This window comes from Fukomys damarensis, unplaced genomic scaffold (genome assembly GCF_012274545.1).
Source record: "Fukomys damarensis isolate Sample0158 unplaced genomic scaffold, DMR_v1.0_HiC HiC_scaffold_5, whole genome shotgun sequence".
Lineage (NCBI taxonomy): Eukaryota > Metazoa > Chordata > Mammalia > Rodentia > Bathyergidae > Fukomys > Fukomys damarensis.
In genome coordinates, this window is record NW_022900917.1 from 2,085,804 (window position 1) to 2,107,978 (window position 22,175).

The 22,175-nt window shown below is 43.0% G+C and overlaps 1 long non-coding RNA gene across 3 annotated transcripts in view; it reads left to right on the forward strand.

The window, feature by feature from the left end:
- Positions 1 to 3,114: 3,114 nt before the first annotated feature.
- Positions 3,115 to 22,175, forward strand: part of LOC117284503 — a 64,044-nt gene continuing 44,983 nt past the window's right edge. For all 3 annotated transcript variants that reach the window (XR_004515612.1, XR_004515611.1, XR_004515610.1), the window contains exon 1: positions 3,115 to 3,208. This is a non-coding gene — a long non-coding RNA (uncharacterized LOC117284503). The remainder of the gene's footprint in view (positions 3,209 to 22,175) is intronic.

Genomic DNA, 22,175 nt, shown 5'->3' on the forward strand with positions numbered 1-22,175 from the left:
GTTACCGCCATTTAAAAATACAGATTAAGCAGCAGAAATATATCTAATCTTTTTACATTAAAATTATGCATTGTAAGATAATGCTTGCTAGTTTCCTTATTTTAAGTCTAACTTTAATAATACAGAAACCACAAAATTATACCAAATTTATCCTTTGCCAAGTATACTTATTTTTCTTTACTGTTTTTCAATAGTATTGTAAAGGTCTCTTTAATAATTATAATACAGTGATCTTTAAAAATGAAACTTAACATTTGAGAAATTTAGCCTCAAGGCATTTTATTTTATTTTTTTATTATTTTTTTCAGCTTTAATTGAGTTTATTGGTACATTTTAGGGATACAGTACAGTTACATTCATTGTTGGGATCTTGTACCTCTACATGATGTCTTGATTCTCATTTTTTCCCCTTACCTCTGCCCTCCCTTCACCCCCTCCTCCCCTCCCCATCTACAAACACTTTATTTTCATCTTTTCATTCTCTCACATTTTTTCCTTTTCCCTTTTTACTCTTCCCCTACCCATCCCACCTTCCCTACACCTTTAGCTCCTTCTTCCCATTTCTAAATGTCAGTAATCTTATTAGAATCTTATGCATTGTTGCAGATTATTTACACCAGGGAAACTATTCGGTATTTACACATGTATGACTTATTTATTTCACTTAGGAGTATATCTTCAATATGTATCCATTTTCCTATGAATGAATCTATTTTCTCGTTCTTCATGGCTGAGTAATATTCCATTTTATAGAAAAACCACAACTTCTTTATCCAGTTTCCAACGGATGGGCAAATAGGCTGTTTCCAAGATTTACCTATTACAAACTGTGCCGCTATAAACATGGGTGCACATACTTCTCTGTGATATGATTCTTTTAGTTCTCTTGGAAAGATACCCAGCAGAGGGATGGCTGGGTCAAATGGAATCTCCAGTCCAAGCTCTTTGAGGTATCACCATATTGATTTCCATAGTGGTTGCACTAGTCTGCACTCCCACCAACAATGGAGGATTACTTTCTCCCCATAACCCCACCAACATTTGTTATTGTGTGATTTCTTGATAGCAGCCATTCTTTGTGGAATGAGGTGAAATCTCAGTTTCGGATGCCCATTTTTGAATCGGGTCTTTATATTTGGGGGGACTGATTGTTTTGAGTTCTTTATATATCCTTGATAATAGTCCTCTGAGGAACAGCTGGTAAAAATTTTTTCCCACATTGTAGATTGTCTCTTAGTTCTGCTGGTTTCTTTTGAAGTACAGACGCTTTTTAGTAAGATGAGATCCCAGTTGTTGATTCTATCTGCTAGTTCCCGTGCTCCTGAGGATTTGTTCATAAAGTCTTTTCCTATACCAATGTCTTCCAGAGTTCTGCCTAACTTACCTTCCAACAAGTTTAATGTTTCTGTTTTAATATTTAGATCTTTAATCCATTTGGATTTTAATTTAGTGCATGGCGAAATATAAGGGTCTAATTTTAATCTGTGGCAGGTTGATATCCAGTTTTTCAAAGCATTTTAATTCACTCATTAAAATGATCTTATGCTTTTCTTTTAAAATAGTCTCATTTGTAAAGAACTGTAGTCCAGGCAGTTTAAAAATGAAATTACTCACAAAACACCACCAGAGCTAGTAAGACCTATTTGGAAAAAATATGTAATTGTTACTCTATGACTTTTAAAACCTAATATTGAATTTGAAAAGAGGCATGTGATTCAGAATGTGCTGCTGCCCCCTTGTGGTTTAAAATGCATCCTTCCCTCCTGAAATATAGTAAAGGCAAAGGATATCTTGATATTTTCAGGAGAAAGCTGATATGAGCTACTTTCACCTTTGTCCACGGAGATGGTCACTAAATGGTCCATTGACTACCCCAGCTTAGAACTGGAATGTCTGCTTAATTTAGTAATAGGAGAACAGAAAGATTAACTAATTTTAACTAATTGAATACATTTAATCACAAAACACCTTTCCATGTAATTCTAAGTATGCTTCACCATTTCCATGAAATATATTTTGTAAATGTCACAGAAAACTACCACCTCTCAATTCAAATTAGTATAATTAATTTCCCACTGTCCTAATGATTGGTAAATAAACTGTGTTCAAATTTTTCTAAAAACAAATAAATACTTTATTTTGCTTGTTTTTCGCCTGCCATATGTTCAGGAGCTTTTTGCAAGATGCGGAACATGCATTTACCTTGCTAAAACATTCTGGCCCTTGCAATTGTGGCACCGAATGGAAAACAAGCTTTAGACACGCATTCCAAGTGGAGGAGCCAAGCTTTTACCCTGCATCTTGGCTCCGCTGCTCGACATGAATGGTGCTTTTCATACTTCACATGAACACAACCAATTCTCTACGAGCTGCTCTGGCTCTGTGTTTACACCTCTCACCCTGGATTGTGACTGTTAGTGTGGATTAAAGGAAAACACGAAGGAAACAAAGGGATGAGCCTGCCTTTGCCTGACACTCCAGGCACGGCAGGACAAGAGTGCATTTTCCAACTCCATCTTAAAGTTCCTTTGGCTACCCCTTCTCTCCAGTGCCCCCATGCACTTCCATTTACAAAACAGGATTTTGTCATCTTTACAGAACAGGAAACAAAGTAACCTTTTAGGCTCCGCTTTCATTAGCGGAGGAAGCTAGGCGTGTACAGCCCAAGGGGCGCTTGGCCACCGGCCTTTTGTGCCACGTCCCCTCTAGGCTGTCACCACAAGCTCTGCTCAAATGAGTGGTTATTTCCACCTCCTCTCGTTTCCTTCCTGCAGGAAGAAGCCAGCACGGGCACAGGGTAGGGTCCGAGCGACTGCACTGGTGCAGGATACTCTTAGAAGGCCCCGCTGCCAAGTCTGTCATATTTGACTTGGAGATGGGCTCTGCAAGAGTAGGGACGGGCTTGGTGTGCCAGACCCAGATCACAGGTGTACTCGGCAGGTCTCGGCCACGCACTGAAGACGTTTCTGCTCCACCTTTCCTGTCTTGCACTGGTGCTGGCTCAATGCTCCTGAGGCTCCACAGATTGTTTCTGCGTAGTTGTGGTCTTGCGCAGGCGCTTGAAGGCACAGTGACCCGGAAGCAGAACTGGCTGAGCCTTCCCTGGCCCGGAAGCATATGATGGAGTAACTACGTCAGGGTCCAAACAGTTCAGCAAGTTGCCAAGACCGTATTTCTGGAGTTCAGCAAGGACCCTTCTGGAGCCCAGGTGATTGGGTACTGGATCAAGGCACTGTTTTGGGGGAATTCCATTCATAGGCCTATTTTTTTTTTTTTTTTTTTTTGTACCAGGGATTGAACTCAGTATCTTGGAATTGCGAGGCAGGCGGCGGCACCACTGAGCTAAATCCCTGGTCCAAGTGTCCCATTCATAGTGTCACCAAAAGTGCTCACCAGAATCCCTCCCAACCCTTGGAGTCATGCAAGTTGTTAAACCACATTGGAGATTGGGCGTTTAATATTGTAACTCGCTGTTCTTTAGAAACTCTTTGAAATTCTTTTAGTCTTACTGAAAAATTACCAAAAGAGTAGTTTCAATGTAACTTTCATCCAGCCTGCCTTCACATTAAGGTCTTAGGTGACTGCAGTGCAGTTGTACAAACTGAGAAATAGATATTGGTGGAATGCTACTGTCACGTAAGCTAAGACGCCTTTTCTGTGACACTTGCCAGTGGTTAGGGTTTCTGTGTAGATGTCTCCCCAGAGTCTCATATGCTCAAAGGCAGGATTGTGGAAGGTGATTGGATTATGGGGTGCCACAGCTGGCTTCATCTTCATCTTAGGAAGCAGGGTCTTCAGGAAGAAACAGGTCACCGTGGGCATTTCCCACTAGGCCTTATCTCCTTTCTGGGCTCTTCTCTCTTTACTTCCTATTTGAGCTGAGTAGCTCTTCTCCACCATTCCCCTGTGCCATGCTTTCCTCTTCTGCAACCAGTGCACTATGGGCTGAAAGCGCTGCAATCTGTGAGCCAACAGAAACCTGTCCCCTTAAGTTGTGGGTATCTAGTATTTGGTCTCAGCAGCAAAGAAGTGACTGAGACACCAAAGGTCCTGGCAGCCTGTGTGAAAGAGAGAAATACAATAGCCTGTGACTGTTCAGTTCTTGGTTCAGCTGCGGAGTGAGCAGGGACGCTTCTTGCTTGGGGTTCAGTTTTCTCAGTCCAGTAGTGATACTTCATTGTGGTCCTAAGTTGTATCTCCCTGGTGACCGAGGACCCTTCCTTGTCTTGTAGGCATCATCAACCTCTGAGTATAAATGAGTCTATGGTAAGAAAAATAATGTATTGTATTGGAGCTCTTTCCTCTAGGGGCTCTGAGGCGCCTTCCACTCTAGAAAGGCTCCTTTGCCCCTGTACCACTTGGAGCCTTCCTTGGGGCACCTTGCGCACCACTTCTGCTCAGCTCCCCAGAGATCAGCTCCCTGCTGCAGTGTCCTTCTGACACCACTTCTGTGCATCACCACTCGGCCTCGGCTCCACTGTGGTTCTACTGGAGCACACTGGGTCTTTCCAGAAGCACTGTTGGGAGACTTTGAGATTCTGTTATCTCTGTCCCCTATAAGGACAGTCACTGAGGTCCACCTTGCACTTGTGATGACACCCCCAGGGTCCACACGCATGTTGTACAGACTTTCAGGGCACAATACATGTGTGCCCTTCTGACTTCCTTTTCACAGGGCATGATGTCTTGCAGAGGGTGCCATCCCTCTTAGGAAGAGGCCTGTGCTTCCATGAGTTTTCCAGATATCACCTGATATGTTTTAGTTCAGCTCAAGACAGAACCCCAGCTACTTCTAGGTTGGCAGACATACTGTACTTTTCTGTATGCGAATGAGCCTGCCTTTATAAAAAGATTCATTTCTAAGGTGCAGAGGAGATGGGAAGGTCAGGGCATAGAAGGTTGTGGAGTGCAAAGGGAAATCACTAAATGTGAGCAGCTATGTCTTTGACGCTCACCTAAGATGCATGTGTGTGATGGTATCTCCTTTGTTCCTGCAGGGACTCAACCCTGCCCGGGTAGGATTCAGAAAGACCCAGGAGAGCTGCCTGCCTGTCTCACATGGTAACTTAGGCTGGTGCTTTATAACTCTGATTGTTTCTTATGCAGTGGCTCAAGGGCTTAGAGATCAAAGAGGAACCCTCCCTCACTTGATACCGGCTCTATACTGGTTCACCCGGCTAAGTTGCTTTTAAATTCCATCCTTCTTCCATTGTCCCAGAACTGTTAATCCTCCCTGGGGCCAGGTGTGAGCATGTGGACCTGTGACACCTTGAGCTCCTCTCCAAAGCTACCAGGTTGAGGTCACCCTTAACCCTGGCTTCCTACACAGTCCTCTGGAGTGCACCCAGAGGGCTAAAGGGGTAGCTATAGTTAGATTTTTTCATTTAAAATTTGGCACTGCCTAAAGTCATTCCCATTCCTTCCAAGGACTGTTGCCATTATATTAAAAGGAGTAAATTTGCTGCTGCATTACTTCGTGCCCAGAAAATCCAGCTGAAACCTGCTATTGCCAAATCTGCAGTTTCAGTGCAAGGCCAGAGTCTTTAAATAGCTCCAACTAGGGAGGATTTTCTGCTCTCTAGAAAAAAAAATTGATAGAGCCTCAGTTTGAAGGATTGGACATGGACCATTAGAAGTAGAAAATGGTTGTCCCTGTCTCTCTTAATCTCTGAGGGACCCATTTGTGTAATTCTTAAAGGTCGGGTCTCCTAAGACTAGTGGTGTTTGGCATCTTTGATCAGACTGAGGGAAATTTTCTTTACTTATATTTTGCTGCAGTCCCTCTGGTCCTACCTTAAAAGCTCTTTCTCTGTGCCTAAAACATTTATGTTTACAGGCTCCCAAGTTTACAAAGTTTTTAAAAGCCACTGGAAGGAGAGCACCAAAAAAAATGAAAGTTTTTTTCTCCATCTTCTTCCCGCAGATGTATTATATGTGCTTCCTTCTCAGGGTGCTTTCGGCTCACAAGGTTTATCGGGGTATAGCCCCGTCACCGCCGAGGCAGATCTACACACAGTACTCCCGCCACCTGGCGTGGGTCAGTGCATTTATGGGGCTCAGTTGAAATGCTTGGGAAAGCTCTAGCCTTCCTGAGTTTCCTTCCATCCAGCAGTTTCAGTCAGAATACCTTTAACCTCTTTCTACAAGAGGTTATTTGAAGACCATATTCATGTCTCCCTGAGACTATCATAGTGTTCTAGATAAATCCTCTTGTTCTCGATTAGTCCTGTGCTGCCATTTGTGAATCCCTTTTTAAATGTCGTGCTTCTCCTCCTCAGCTTTAGGTGTGCCATGCCTGCTGTGTTTCTTAGAGGGCTGTCCTTGTGCTCCTGGGAGGTCTGGCAGGCAGGTAGAGAACCAGAGTGTCTGGGCATTTTGTGCCCCTGTCCGTGGCTGTTGGGCCTTGAGTCACAGATGGGAAGCCAGAGGCCCAGTGTCTGTTCTGGATAGTGTGGAAGTGTAGCATTCACCCCAGAGCTTCCCGAGGACCAGGAGAAGCAGAATTTGTCACTCTCGCTTGCTTTCTTGTCCTGCGAGCAAAAATCTCCCTCACTACTTTTCCTCTGAGTGCTTCCGCTACCAAACATGTTCACACAGGTCCTCGTTTCAGAGTCTCCTCCTTGGGACCTTGACTTAAGACAGTGTTCCTTTCCCTGATGAGCAGCAATCAGAGCAAACATAAATGAATCAGTACACGACAAACAGAACTACTGATTTTCACTAGGCTCACTTCTCCAGTTGCATAACCTACGTTTGAATTCCACATTTTTTAGATAACCGTGTCTTAGCGCTGATTGGAATCACCGCCAGTCAGTCAACTAATATTCTTTTCCCATGGACCATTAAAAGATAGCACCCCTTTGATGGGTCTGAAATAGTAAAGAATGTGGTACCTATAAGTGCTCTCATAGCTCTCACCAGTGACGGAGTCTGCTATGAAAAGCCACAGGTACACAGGCCACATGCAGGCTTTAGTTGTGAGCATACTGTAAGTGCAGTAACTCAAAAACTCTTCAAAAATTATTCTCTGGCACATAAACATGGCAAAGTTTGTTTTTTGAGGGGCATCATGTTTGCGCGATTTAACAATAAATTACACAAAAACATTTAAAGTCACCCCCCAGCTCCAGTAGACAGCTACCCTGCCTCCTTTCATAGGCCCATCCTGTGCAGTTTGGGTCTAATGTGGTGAATGTAACTATATGTGAGATAATATGTATGCTATAATTTATTTTGCTTTTTTCATGGAATAAGTTTTATATAACAATGGATTATATAACTCTATAGAAGAGAGGATGTTTAATGAGTTCAACACAAAAAATGATAAAACTTTGAGGCATTGAGTGTGCTAATTACCCTAAGGTGATCACTACCAGGTGTATGTGTGAATCAGGTCCCAGTGTACCTGGTAAGAATGTTCAGGTGTTGTGTCAAGAAAAAAATGTCTCTAAAGACACTTTCACTTCCACAAGCGAAATTAAAGGAACTTTGATTCCTTTCTTTTTTCCTTAAGCTACATCTAGCGACCATAGGTTATTTAAGTAGTCTCCTAATGAGTGGCAGTTAAGTTGCTTTCAGGTTTTTTATACAAATTCTGATTTAATAAATATCTGTACATATGTCATTTTATATATGTACAGATATGGTTATAGGGTGAGACTTGGGGGTCATGAGGTGTTTGCCTTTGGAAGCAGGAAAATTTTGCCAAATTTTCCTCTGTAGAATTGCAAAATTGACACAGTTCCCAGGCGTGCCCCTTCCTCACACTGAGCAAATCATCTTCATAAGTATCATGTTAAGCGTGTATCACAGCTGAAAGGATGAGAAGGAAATAACCAGGGGACAGGAAGGAGGAGGAGACAATGGACACCTCAGAAATGTGGTAGAGCAGAGTGATTTCCTCTTGATTCACAGAACTGTCCAAGCGAGGGATTTAAATAAGAAGGAAGAAGATGCCCAGCTGGGTCTTGTATGTTTTCCTTTCTTTTTTCACTTCATTTCGTTTTGTTTTAATTTTGTGATAGTGGAGATTAAACCCAGGGCCTTCCCACTAAGCTACAACCCGAGCTCTTTTAAAATTTGCCCAGGCTGGTCACAAACTTGTGATCTTCCTGCCTCAGCCTCCCAGAGTGCTGGGATTACAGGCATAAACCACCATGACAGGTGGTCTGGGATGTTTTCTAAAAATACACACAATGAATAAGAATTCCGTGCTGGTGTGAGCTGTCATTCCACATCTTACATATTTAGTCGTCATTATTTTCGGTAGTCAGACAACCAGGATTATTAGGAGAAATTCTTCCTTTTAGTAGCTTTCCAGCTGAATTTCCTGACAGCACACAGAAACTGAACACTGGGTGTGAGACAATTAAGGTTTCACTTTTCCACAGAGGTTCAAGTGAATGAGCTCCTACTTCTGAGACTGTACCCTGAGTGGCATAACGATGCTGTTTTTTCCGTGCCCTTTTGTTGCACTGTCCCATAGCCATTGTCAGACAGAAGCCTAAAATAGGCACAGAGGAGCGCAGGTGAATAGAACGCATGAAGATGTCCTTGGGAAAGCGCCATGTGGAGCTCTACACAGCTCTCAGGGAGGCCCCTTTCGGGATGAGACAGGCAGGCCTTAGTTTCCACATCGAGGTTTTCCTTTAAGTGATGCGACGGTACTTGGTCACAGTGTCAGCTTCTTATGTTCTCGGTGGAGCCCTGAAGTGAGCCGTGGGAGCCATGCTGTGCAGTAGGTGTCCCGTGCACAGTGATGTTAGCTCAGGGTATTTATAAACGCCCGTCGGTGTCTGCCGCGCCGCCAGTAAATGGATCTTCCTTTAGTAGACACTGTTAGAAATGACTCGAAAGTCTTTTAAGGAGAAAGGCGCATGCAAAAGGATGGGAGGAAATAACTTTCTGTGTTGGTTTGCATTCGCCTGATTATCACCATCAGCCTGCTTGTTTAAAGTTTGTTTAAATATGAATTGCAGCCCTAACATCCGTGTCTTTACTTTAGAGATACATGGGGTATACCAAAGCATTAATCAGACCAAGGAAACACAGCAGTATGTATTGCTAAAGATTTAATTAGGTAAAATTAACCTTTATATTCATTTTCCAGGACTTTAAAAACAACATTTCTCACTAGCAATTAACAAAATCACTGTACTTTCTAAAGCTTTGAAGAGATCAAACCTGCTACATGATCAATTCTAACATTATTCAGTAAGCCAAGTAGGAAGATAATTTAGGTATTAAGCATATTCGAAATTTATAAGACTGCTGCATCTGTCAGCATTCTCCATAGAAACAGCACAAAAAGGATATTTTATATACATATATATATGTATGTGACTATGTTCTCCAGAAATTTAGTTTTCGGGGAATTAGCTCACACAGTTGTTCAGGCAGCAAATCTGGACTCTCTAGAGCTGGTCAACAGGGTAGAAATTCAGGCAGAAATTGATCCACAGCTAGAGGCAGAGCTTCTTCTCCATCTGTACATCTGTGAAACTAGAAAATAAGTCACCTCTTCCAACGTCCAGTGGCAGGATAGGAGAGGACGGTGTGATGTTCATCCTGATGTGACAGATTTCAGGGTGAGGACACACCGAGCAGGTCAGCGGTACAGCTGTCTGGGAGTGTCTGTGGGCTGCTTCCAGAGATGACTGGAATTCTGGGCAGCAGACTGGGGCGGGAGTCCCACACCAGCTGTGAGTGGTACTGCAGGGCTTGTCACCTGATGGGATAAAAAGGAGGAGGAAGTGGGCGTGTGCTGCACGTTCTGCCCTGCTTGGCAGTGGTGTCATTTGCTGCCGTTGCCTGTAGATGTCGGCCTGCAGTTTTCTCCAGCCTCCCACCCAGCCACAGGCCGGGGAATCTGGGGAGTCTCTGGGCCTTTTGTCTTGGGCTGGTGCTGTATCCTCTATCCCGAGTTCTGCTACTTCTGCTTCTGGGCTGAACCGCTCCTGGGTCCTGTGGCTCTCCAGTGTGCAGACAAGAGCCACTGGAGACTCCCTGTCTCTGACTCAGTAAGCTACCTCATAAATCCTTGCGTAACTGTGTATCTATAGACATAGCTCAATCGATTCTGGTATTGTAGAGACCCCTACCCAGTGCAGATAGCTATTCCCATCCTATCACAGTCCCCGTCATATTTCTCTTCAACAGAACCTGGGCTTGTCCTTTTATGTGCCTCAAGATTCTTCCAAACCCTAACCATTCCCCTTCCCCATTTTAATGTATTTGTAACACAGCATCTCACCTTTCAGAACCAAAGTCTGTATAAGTGTTCCAGTGCTGCTATAACAGAGTGTTCCAAACTAGGTGACAGTGAAGGCAGAGGCTGGAACAGGGCATCTGCAGCCAAGGGTCATCAGAGCAAGTGGAAGGTGAGGTTCTGCCTCTTGGCCTTTGCGGGGAGCAAGGTCCTGCTGCCACCTTAATTTTGGACTTGTAGCCTAAGAAGCCGTGGGAGAATAAATTCCTGTTGTTAAACCATTGAGTTGAGGTTTTCTTTAAAAAAAAAAAAGCCGCAGGGAAACTAGGGAATTTATATACTGTTAAGTGTTGCTTTAAATTTTATTCTCTTCTATATTCAACATGTTGTGCTTTTCAGTAACTTCCTCTTTTCACTCTTGAATTTTGACAAGGCATCACACTGGTGAGTGTATTTCTGTTCTTTCTGCTTCCGTTTCTAATTGCTAATGTGTAGTGATGTACATATGGCTTGGCATTTCCACCAATTCTTTTCCTAACTGTCATTGCTCTCTCTTTCTAATGGGAAATCCCCTTGTGTGTTCTACTCCTGGTCCAGCCAGGCTAAAGACAGAAATTGTTCCTGTCAAGATAAATTTCAGCAATATAGGCTCTATCAGGAAGTAAGTCTGCACAATTGCAAACAATCTTTTCATGCATACCCTGCTCCAGATACCACTCAAGTATCTACATAGATGGCTTTAGAACATTTAATCTATGCAAAACAGACCCAAGTTATGTCCACCATAGAAACACCCCGGTGATGGTCTTACCTTGCTGAGAGTCAGCCCTCTCTCAGGTGGCTGCTTGAGCCAGTGACATCCCAGTGCTTGCTCCCTTCTCTATGTACTGGTCCATGCCATGAGGTCCTCACAAGCCTGTTGCTCATTTGCTACATGAAAACCCGATCTCTGTCATTCTCCATCTGTTTGTTTGAATTCTCTCTGCTGCATTTGTAACAGCTTCAAGAGGTTTATGGTGATAGCAGTACCTGCTGCTGCCTTGCACACTGGTGAGGACAGCTGAGACAGCCTATCTTGAGGACACACAATAGGAACTACTATTAATTGCTGTTACCATTGCTCTGAAAGAGGAACTTGCCTTCTAATGCAGGAAATATGTTTAACAATTACTTCTACATCTCTAGAAAATTTGCCTACAGTCCTTGCAACCAGCCTCAGGTGTATCTTTCCTGCCACCCGACTCCTGTGTTCTTTTGTGCTTATTTAGGAATTGACAAATGTCGCTTAAGTTAGTCAGACCCAGTGCTACTTGATAGATGATGTTGGGGGACAGGTGCTGGAAGTGAAAGGATAAACAAAGGCCCCTTTCCATGAGGACACGGAAGAGGGCAGAGGTCACTTCCACCTCTAGGTAGGTGTGTCAGAAGCTTGTGGCTGCGTCTGGCTTCAGGTTCCTCTTGTTCCTTCCCATTTATAGATGAAGGACACCTTTGGATTTGATCTCTGCTTTTCCCTGGAAACAGCTGAGGAAGTCGCAGCGTTTCACGTGTTTCTGTCACGACTCGTGGCTGGCTGTGGTTCGGAATAAGTAGATGTGCCGGTGTGGCCTTGCTTGCATTTGCCTCTCCACTTCCCCAACAGTCAGTAACGCAAAGTCAGCCCTTGGTTTGGGTTCCGTTTCCACAACTTAGTAGCTGTGTTTTACTTTTTGCCAAATTAATCTTTCCGAGCTTATTTCCTTGTGCATAAACGGAAGGTGTGGACCATCTTTGCATTCTGCACTCCCATGTACTGAGCACGGAACTTCCAAATGGAGCCGGGCATTTTCAGTTGGAATTTGGAAGGACAAGGCGAGGGCCACTGGATACTGAGACGGAAATAAAGCACGATGACAGCTGGCAGACCTTGTGGGCACGTTTGCTGTCCTGGACATGCCCAGCATGGACAGGTCCACGACACTGAAGTCGGACCATCCGTTCCGGGACATTCACTTTCCTGTCGGTTACTCTTTCAGCTCCCTTTTCTCTTTCTTACTTTTTCTCTTCTCTTTCCCTCCCCTTTCTCTTCCCTTCACATCTTTTTCTAAACATACTTTACAACATATATAAATAAGCAATTTTTTTTCCAGTACTGGGGATTGAACTTGGGACCTTGAGTATGCCAGGCTTTGCAGGGCCACGAAACTATATACCTGGCAAATAAGCAACTTTTTACTTTCAAAATGGAAAATGACAATGTGATGCTATATGAAGGAGATTGTAGTATCTTTGAAAAATTATGTAGATGCATGTATATGTATAAATATGTATATATACACATATATATGTATATATACGTGTAAGGCTTTGAATTCTATTTCTGCTACATAGTAGTTTTTTTGTAACCTTGAATATGTTACTTATCTCTATGAACTGTAGTTTCCTGATTTAACACTGCCTATAATTTCATTGGTCTGATCTGGTTTTTGAAAGGGAGAAATATATTGCACAAAGTTCACCTGAAACATCCTCTCTCCTAAATCGGAAAGGCAAAATGTTAGCTGTTACTGAAGTTACCACTATTAGTATAAAGATATAAATTATTTTAACAGAGAGGTTTTGAGACAAAACCTTCCTGTTGTTCTTCTAGAACAATAGACGGATGAGGAAAAAAGACTAACAATATTTCAAAAATGCCATACTAGGTAGTAAAAATATATAAATTAAATATGATTAAATAAAATATGTAAATTAAATATGATATAATTAAAATAATACTGGGTATTAAGATATATTTTACCACTGATTTAAACGGGAGTATTCACTAGTGATTCCATAGATACATCAACTAGAGTAGTCTAAAGCAAATTTTAGTATGGGTATAAGAATTTACTGTATGGTAAAGGAAGAATTATAGAGCAATTAGAAAGGAATACATTGTATAAGAAATGGTATTAGAAAATTTAGCTATATATTAATAAAACCCTAGCTAGATCATTAAATTACATGCTGAAAATATAAAACTACAACAAAATATTGGAGAATATAAGTAAATTGCCCCAAATACCACAGTCAATGCAAAGTATAGCTGTAAAAGCTAACTGTAAGGTAAATCATGCACCCTAATCTCTATACTATGTAACATAAAACTGTATGAGAATGTGTTACGGAGTTACAGAGACTATTAAATATACATACATTATGTATACAATGCAGACAAGGGCATGTGTGAGTATATGCACACATTTTAAGTATATATTTGCTAAAGCAAAATGTTGTGGTAGTAGATAAAAATTTTCCACAGTAGATAATATTACACTTTTATATAATTTTTTTCATTTTCTTTAAAGGATATTTGTTACTTTTATAACCAGGATGGGAATAATTTTTAAATATTTACCTTATCTATCATGTGCATCTTTACCTGTATACCAGCATCTACATACCTGTACCTACCGACATCTGCATCTACTTCCGTAGCTGTGTCCACCCCTGGATTTCTGGAAGTCACTTGTTCTCAGGCCTCGTGGAGCATTCTCCCTCACGGCCATCTTGTCGCAGGATGGTCAGCTGCGTGGTGAGCCACCTGACCCTGGTCATCAGTCCCTCTCAGCGGGCTTCAGTTTTGTCTCTTCTTCGTGCTTTCATGTTTCCCCTCTGTTAAGTGGCTTGGGCATGAAGACATGTTTGTCTCTAATTTTGTTATCCTAATTTTTCCTACTTAAAATCTTTAGGAAATACCACTCTTCTGAAGATATTGATAACAGAAATCTGAATACTTTTACTCCCCAAACTAGAAAGCTTCAAGACCAGCATGGTTTGGAGACCATTTCATGGGGCATTTAGATGAAGACATTAATGTCTCAGAGGCTGGCTGTGATTTAATGTCCATTTGCTGTCAATTCAGTAACTTGGTTTAGAAATGAACCCATAAAGGCTTCCAGTTCCTGCGTCAGTAGTCAACTAGCATAGGCTACTGGGTCAGCATTGAACCTGGAGAATCTAGGGAAGTCAGAGAGATAAACTGTGAAGACCTTGAGGCTGGGTTTAAATTCATCTTGAGCCATATCCGTGAGGTGCGTACGTGCGTGTGTGTGTGTGGTTTGCCTGTGAGGCTGGCAGCTGGATCCCATGCAGATGGTAGCTGGAGAAAGCACAGAGGGGATTGATTACTAGAATGCTTCATCCCAGCCCTGCCTTGGCGGAATCGCTGTCCTGAGCGTGCACACACACAGAACTGAGATGCTTGTGGTCTGCGGAGCGCAGACCCACACTAGTGGTTCAGTACAAAGAGCACAGCCTATTTTGCATGTAAATATTATTTGCTTCATTCTGTACTGTTGGTTTGCACACAGTGCCTAGCAGTCGATCAAAAATCATAGGACAGGAATCAAGGAAATTTGACCAATTTGTTATATAATGTGGTAGAAGAAAGCAGCGTAAAGAAAGAGCTATCCTATCAGATACTAAGACACGATAAACCTTAATGCTATAGCTGTACGAAAAACTGTAAGGACCAGAACTGGGCCATATCGGACTAAGAACAGACACACTGGCCATGAATGGAGTAGTGGTCACCGAATCTTATCCAGGATGTCAGAGGCTCTCTACCCAGGACGGTGATTACTGCCGGACATGCGGCAACTCAACTGATTTATAAACAATAATATCGTCACAAAAGAGCACACAGAAAATCTTGGTGCCGCTCACTGTCCTGTTATCGTTGTCTGACTGAAAGGTGTTGTGTCTTAGTAAGGCAGGGAGACCACAGTCACTGTTAACCAGTCTCAGTACTTTTATGTTAAGTGTTCATTACTGCGTCCCAGGCCTCACCAGTTAATTGAATTGGTAGTCAGAGAATCTGGCATTCACTTCAGATCGACCACACGCTGTGTGGGAGGAGTGAGAGCCTGCTCTCGGGAGGCTGTTGGACTAAGCCAGTATTATTTCCTCTTAGTAGTGCTGCACAGTGGTCATTGTGAAGATACTGTGGACCTCTTGAGAGCTCAGACGGTGTAGTTCACTGTGGGTCCTCCATGGTGGTCTGTGCTGCAACTTGAAGTTCTGGTAGAAATTTGCTGTGACCCTCTTTGGGTCAAATGGTGGAAAATGCACACAGGAGATTCTGTCACGGGAACGAGAGACTTCACAAGCGACCTGTGTTGTCACTGTGCAAATCTAGTTCTCTTTCTAAGATTGGCAGATGTCCATGTTCTTATTACATGCCTTCTTGAGAAGCTCAATATAGTCTTAGGATATGCAGGACACCATGGATTTTTACGTAGACCATGAGACAATTTTTGATTTTTCAGTAGTGGCTCATTTTTCTAATACTCTTTGTGCAAATATACTTGCAGATGTGATTATAGCAATATTTAATGTTGTTAAATCTCTGCTAGGTTTTAGGATCCTACGTGTAATGCTCATAACAAGCTGACAAGGTAGAAACCATTATTGTTGTTTGTAGGATGATGCATCAGAGGCACAGGAAGAAAATGAATGGCCTGTCTGCTGTTAGACTCCATACTCATTCCTCTGTTCGTGCTTCTAACTTCCACCCAAAAGGAGGACAGAGCACATCCCAGAAAGTGACCAGGGTATAAAAGCCTAATCTGGGAAAATGGTGGTGTCCTTGGAGACCGGACACCATGAGCAAGTGAACCTGGAAAGAAGCAGGGTGCATAATTTGGGACTTTGAAGACCATGAGAAGAAGTGTGGGTGTCATTCTCAGGACACTAGGAAGCCACTGATATTACTAACAGAGGGCATCCCCAAAGCCTCATGCACTTGGGTCCTGGGCACCCCCTCATCAGTGATCAGTCCCTTGATGAGGTCAGAGCTGAATATATTGCGGGGAGGGGTCTCGGGGCACGAGGTGTCAGGTGAATTCTTGTCCCCGCCTTCCTCTCTGTCTTCCTGCTCTCTCTGCTGTGGCCACAGGATGTGTGTGACTTTCCTCGGCCAGGCCCCTTCTACCTTGTTTCTGCCTCAGAGTCAGCTGATTGTGGAATGAAACTTCCAAAACGGGGAGGCAGAATAAGTCCATCTTCCTTCTAGCTTTGCATGTCAGGTATTTTGTTCCAGTAGTGGAAAAGCTGACAGCTGCCACCACCAATTCTTAGTTTTAAAAAAAATCACTCTCGTAGTTATGTGGAAAATGGGCTGGCTGCTTCATATTGTAAACATTTTTATAGAACATCACCATATTCCTTCACTGACACCCTCTGTGGCTCCTTTTGTGCTATGGTGGCAGAGGGGGTTGGGATAACAGGGACAGTAACCCTAAAATATTGACTGGCTCTTCCCAGCGAAAGTTTGCTAATCCTGTGTTAGAGGATAAAGGTGGGAAACAATCTCATCTTTCAGTGAAGAGGTGATAGAAAGATGGATGTGCAAGTGAAGGGAGGACAGATTTAAGGTATGATTTGAAGGAATTACCGTAATCAGTGGCCTTTGCATTTTCGGGACTGTGGTAGAAATGTCAACGCTTGGCCACCACAAATGGAGCCTGGATCCAGCAGTTGCTGAGGCGGGGGCTGTGGCGCCTGCATTTCCAGCCATCTCCCCGGCATGAGCGTTTTCAGGCCCACTGTGAAATCCACTTTTCTGGGCGGGTTTTGGGAACGTGATCAAGGTGAGGGTCCTGAGCGATTTTCCGGGTTTGAGGCTTTAGAGTTTAGGTTTACAGTAATGGCATTTCGCGTGATGGGAAGGGCACAGGAAGGAGAAGATTTCAAGGAGACAAAGTCCAAGTTCATTCTGGAACATTGTGAGTTTCTTGGGTGGCATTTAAGTGAGGAAGAGCAGGACGAAGGGAGAAGGTGCACGGGGAAGGTTAGAGTCAGAGCCCAAGTACCATGGGTGGATTAAACTAGAGTGACAGGGCTTAAGTAGGAGTCAAGGGAAAGAGAGGATTTTAAGTGGACACTGGAGAAATTCTCTTTGTAGAACGTGGCATATGGGAGAAGATGAAGCACGTTGAAAGTAAAATTAAATTATCAACTGGAGACATGGGCGAAAACAACTCCATGACTCCAACAGCTGGGGTCATTTCTTTAGAGAAGATTATTAGAATATCTTCTTAGATGGTCTCCCAGCCTCCTGACTGTTGCTCACGCTGAAGCTAGAGAGAGTCTGAAGAGCAAACACAGTATGATGAAGGTATTCCTCCTTTATTTAAAGATTTCAATCAATGCCCTTCGAGGCCTGACTCTGGGCCATGTGACAGTACAACTGATTTGGAAAATTCCTTCCAGGGACTGAAGCAGAAAGACTGCAGATGGCGGACAGAGTGGTCAGAGGGGCAGGGACACAAGTGCTGTGTCCCATGTCAGGCCAGGCGCTTCTCATAAGCTCCGGCCCCATCGTGGTCCTGACACAGGACTTGGTATTCACTTCCACCTCTTGTGAAGGCCACTGCAATGCACAATTTTAATTTGTCCTGATCTCATAGCAGGGAATGTGAGCTATGTCCAGAAGTGAGAACATCACTCATCTTTCACGCTGTGTGCACTTGCCTAGGCCTTTGTCTAATGTCGTCAGTAAGTTGTAGTCACTTTGATCTTATCTCTCAACTGTTTGCTAAGCAAACAGCACAGTGCATGCATATACATGACCCGAAAAGTATTACTGAACGTGTAAGCACGATTGCTAAGAAAGCATTGTTATTTCAGTTTGGTTTGTACCTCACAAATTTGCTCTGTCCTGGGGATGGAGTAATGAGGCCAAAATCCAAAGTCCCTTGCGCTATGAAGCAGGGCGTTCCTCAGTCCACACACTTCTGTCCACAGTGCTGCTTTGAAATCCAGCTCAGTTCACCTCAATCTGCTGCAACCTAAGTCAGCTTTGCTCGTCCCCGTTCAACCCAATGTAGCGCAGCTCCTCAAAGAAAAGCAGTGCGACTCAGCTGAGCACCTATGGTTACACACAGTTGAACAGCAGCGGAGCATTTCTGTAAGAAATGTAGGAAAACCTGGCCAGCCTAGACAGGAAGCATCAAGTGCCTTCTGAGACTTTTACAGAACAATCTGGAGGTGAAACGCCCTCAGGGGGGCATGAACCAGAACGTGACAGAGCATGCCAACATTGTTGCATGCTATAGATCATTTCATGTCTCTCTAAGAAAGAAATGCTAGTTCACCATTGACATGGAAATGTCATCTTTTTAAAAAGCGCTTAAATAATGTATAAATTTATCAACATATACAAGGAAATTCACATCTTCAGAATTAAAATTTAAAAGTTAAGCAATCAGTTAAAAATTGACTATTTGTAGTCAAGATGCAAAATTTTAAGCATATGTGATTCAGCAGTTAGAAGTATTTTAGAGTTTGGAGGACATTATTTGTTTTTTGTGTTTTAGATCCAAGGAGTGTAACCCTTTAATTGGTGTGTTTAGATAGGTGGTAATTTTGTGTAAAAAGGTAGCCCATTTTACTCGGCTCTCACAAAGCCAGTCATATTTCTAGCACAGAATCCTCTATGTCCAGGGAGCAGTTTCACATTCTGCCAGGATCCAGATTGGACCATTGGCTAACAATGGGCTTCCAAGTTTCTGAAAAACTGGGAGACTGGTTTGTACACTTGTTCCTTCTATCCCTGTCCAAACCTCCTACTGTTTATCCTGCTCTGTTACGCTACATGGGAAGTTACAACTTATTTACCTTTGTCTCAAAATCTAAAATTTGAGCTTTGTCAGTCCAGTAAAGCAAATACTTAATTACTTTCTTACCATGGTGCCAAAGGAGGATTTTATTCCTGGCTTGTTTTCCTTTTGCTTTCTAGCATCCAAAACAAACTTGGAATTTATTGCAAAGTCATATTTAGCTTTTCTTCTTGTTACATAAAATAAACAAACATCTACTTGTTCTTCACGTTTCAGATTTTTTTTCCTGCATCCTTGCAGACTAGATTAGATTTCTTTATAATGTTCGCTCCTCTGGGGACTCCCGCTGTCCTGTAATATAAGTCACTTCAGTACTTACTGTGCTTCTCTGGAGATGCAGAGGTTGGGGAGGGAGGGTGAGGCCGCGCATCTGTCCTCCTAATCTCCGCGTTTCAGAGCACGCGAGGAAAGAGTGCCTGAGGAGTCCCTGGAAAGGCCGGAGCGCGTCATTACTGCAGCTCTGGTTCCTTGCACAGAGACGTTCGGGAGGAGCCTTGGGATAGCGATTTATTGAATTTTCTTGCAGTGGATGCAGCTGTTTGGCCGCGCTGCAGACCCGCACTGTGTGGTGGAAATCAGAAGCTAACTGTGGACTGTTTCGGGCAGATTGCAGCAGGCTGCTTCTGAAGCGGCTCTGTGCATGGTGGGCCGATGAAGTCACTCCCGCGGGTCGGCCAGTCGCCTGCTGCCCTCCTCCCTCCGTCTCCACTGCCCACCTCAAATCGCAGTGAAAGCACACACCGCCACCGCGGGGGCGGGGGTAAAGGGTCAGCTGCCTGAAGGCTGAGGCAGGCGTTGTACTGGGAAACAAGGAAACCCGTGCAAAAGGTAAGTTACTTTTGCCATTACACATTAAGTGTTTGGGTGACTTCAAGGGTGATTTTGTATGCAGAAAAATCAATTCACTTTTACTTCGTTATAAAATTCTTATTACAGTTGTGAATACAAGAAACTGTCTTCTCTTAATAAGCCTTTGTTTGAGTTACAATTTCACATTATTCTACCTAAAATGTAGCAAATTTTACCAATCACTTAATTGCATTTGGAAAATATTTGGTTTCATTTACAATTTCATTAAATTTATACTTTCTAAGTACTTGAGTTCTGAATTAACTATTTCCAAGTAATTAAATAACTTGTATATCTGATAATTTGAACATGTGATGGAGATTGAATTCTGTTAAATGCTCCAAACTCTATATAAATCACAAATATTTATGACATAGATGGCTAACTCGTTATTTTAATATGCCAAAACTTCTAAAATATTACTGCCTTATAAATCACACCTGCTCTTAATGAAAATCCACGAGTGCGAGGCTTTGATTCTCAAATACTTACGTGCTTCTAAATATTCTCCACTTTAAACAATTTGTTTTGCCCTCCCCCCTTCTCTTTTCGTTTCTGGTACTGAGAATTGAACTCAGGACCTTGCACTTACCAGGCAGGCTCAGTGCCCCTGATGGATTTATATCCACAAATATATACAAAATTTCACACAAGTTGGAAGAATCCAATCCTATGTACTTCTGAGGTGGCTTTATCAGAATGCAAGAGGTTATCATTTTAAGGACAAAAGAAGTCAGCTAAAAGGCTGACGGGATCTTGAATTCACTGAAGTCTATGTCATGGGTGGAATTGTTCTACAAGAATGCAACCGATTCTCTACTGCATGTTGGGTTGGGCATTTTCTCTTTCTGGGAGTGGAAAGGCCTTTAAATCTAATATTAAAGGCTTTGAAGTTCCATTGGATCTTTTTTCCCCCTTGCATTTTTAGACTCCCACAACCCTAAAGAATACTTTTCAAATATCTAGTTGAATTCTCACTTCTTGAGTCACAACCTCTGACATCATCAGTTTGGCAGTACTTTTCCCAAGGACTTTTTCACCTATTTAAAGGAAATGTGGCCTCTGTTTGGGTGTTTGCATGACTGTAGAACGGGAAGTGTGTAACTTCTACTCCTTGTGAGGAAGGGTGGAAGGAGGCACCGTGGGTAGCCCTGGAAGGCCAATGCCCGCCTTCCTCACTTCTGGTTTAGTCGAGCCTGTTACGGACTTCCAGCACAGTGATTTCTCAGGAAGATCTGGAGCAGTCAGGGCTCCAGTGGGGGTGGACCTATGGCACGCCTGGCACAGCCGGCACATGGAGCCCTCTCTGTGGACACAAGAGCCAAGTGTATGAATTGTTTTTCCTCAACTAAAGCCTCAGCATTCAGGTTTAATTGCAGTGTTGGCACTTCGTGATAAGTAAGTGGGCTCTGGTTGCAGTGTGGGCCCTCATCTCTACAAGTTTCACTGTCGCTGGCTTAGAAGGAAAGTGGATGTGTTCTCTTAAGAGTGACTTCTAACCGAGAGAGAGAGACACTGTCCGTGGGTTCTGAGCAAGTGCCCCTGCTGCAGAGTTTGCAGGCAGACAGATTTCTGGTGCCTGCTCGCTGCTTCCCTGCTGTCCCTGAGGACGCTTCCCCTCTCTGCGGACCACCTGGTTAGGGAACAAACCTTGGCGCCAGCCTCCAGGCAGGTGACGGAGGAGGGGCACTCCCTTGGAGTTTGCCCCAGGAAAACTCGGGAGCATTGAGAGGGAGCAAGAAGTAGGTTTTAAATATCCAGAGAATGTTAGTTTCTAAAGACAGAAGAGGTTATTTGTTTCTGAGCTTTCCAATTATCAGATTGTTTTGGAGGCGTGATAATTCTTTTGATTTTCTGAGCATCTTTAAAAATGAATATTTTTACTAGGTCTTTGGTACTCTCCTCAAAGTATTACTAACGTACTTAAAATGACTTAGAATTAAATAGCTTTGGCTAACATACAGATGAGTCCATTGTAAGCTAAAATACTTATAATAATAAAGAAAAAAATCACAACTCAAAATGAAGTCTGCTAGATAACTGATATCACAAATCTGGAGGGAAACCTCAAGAAAAATTGAGATTTGATGAGAGAAAGTCAAAAGGTGGCAACTGTACCCTTTATCCTTACTTTCAGTATTGTCACAGGTTCACCAACAGAAGGAACTTTGGAAGAAATGAATTCTGGGACTGTGGAATTCTAAAGACTCAGGGAGGGGAAGCAGGGACTAAGGCTGAGGGTCCCTCCTGCTTAGAGTAGGGCTAAGTGAGAAACACAAGCCAGACGAGATGAATTGGCTGTAAGATTTACCACTGTGAGTCTTTACTGGCCCCCAAATATACCAAAGACCGTATCTACTAAAAAGCAATTCTCAAATTTCAGTGATACAGAAAACAAAAAGGAAGGGAAGAGAAATTATACAGAATTATTTGGGTAAACTACCCAGGAAATGAGTGAATCTCTAAGGATAGCT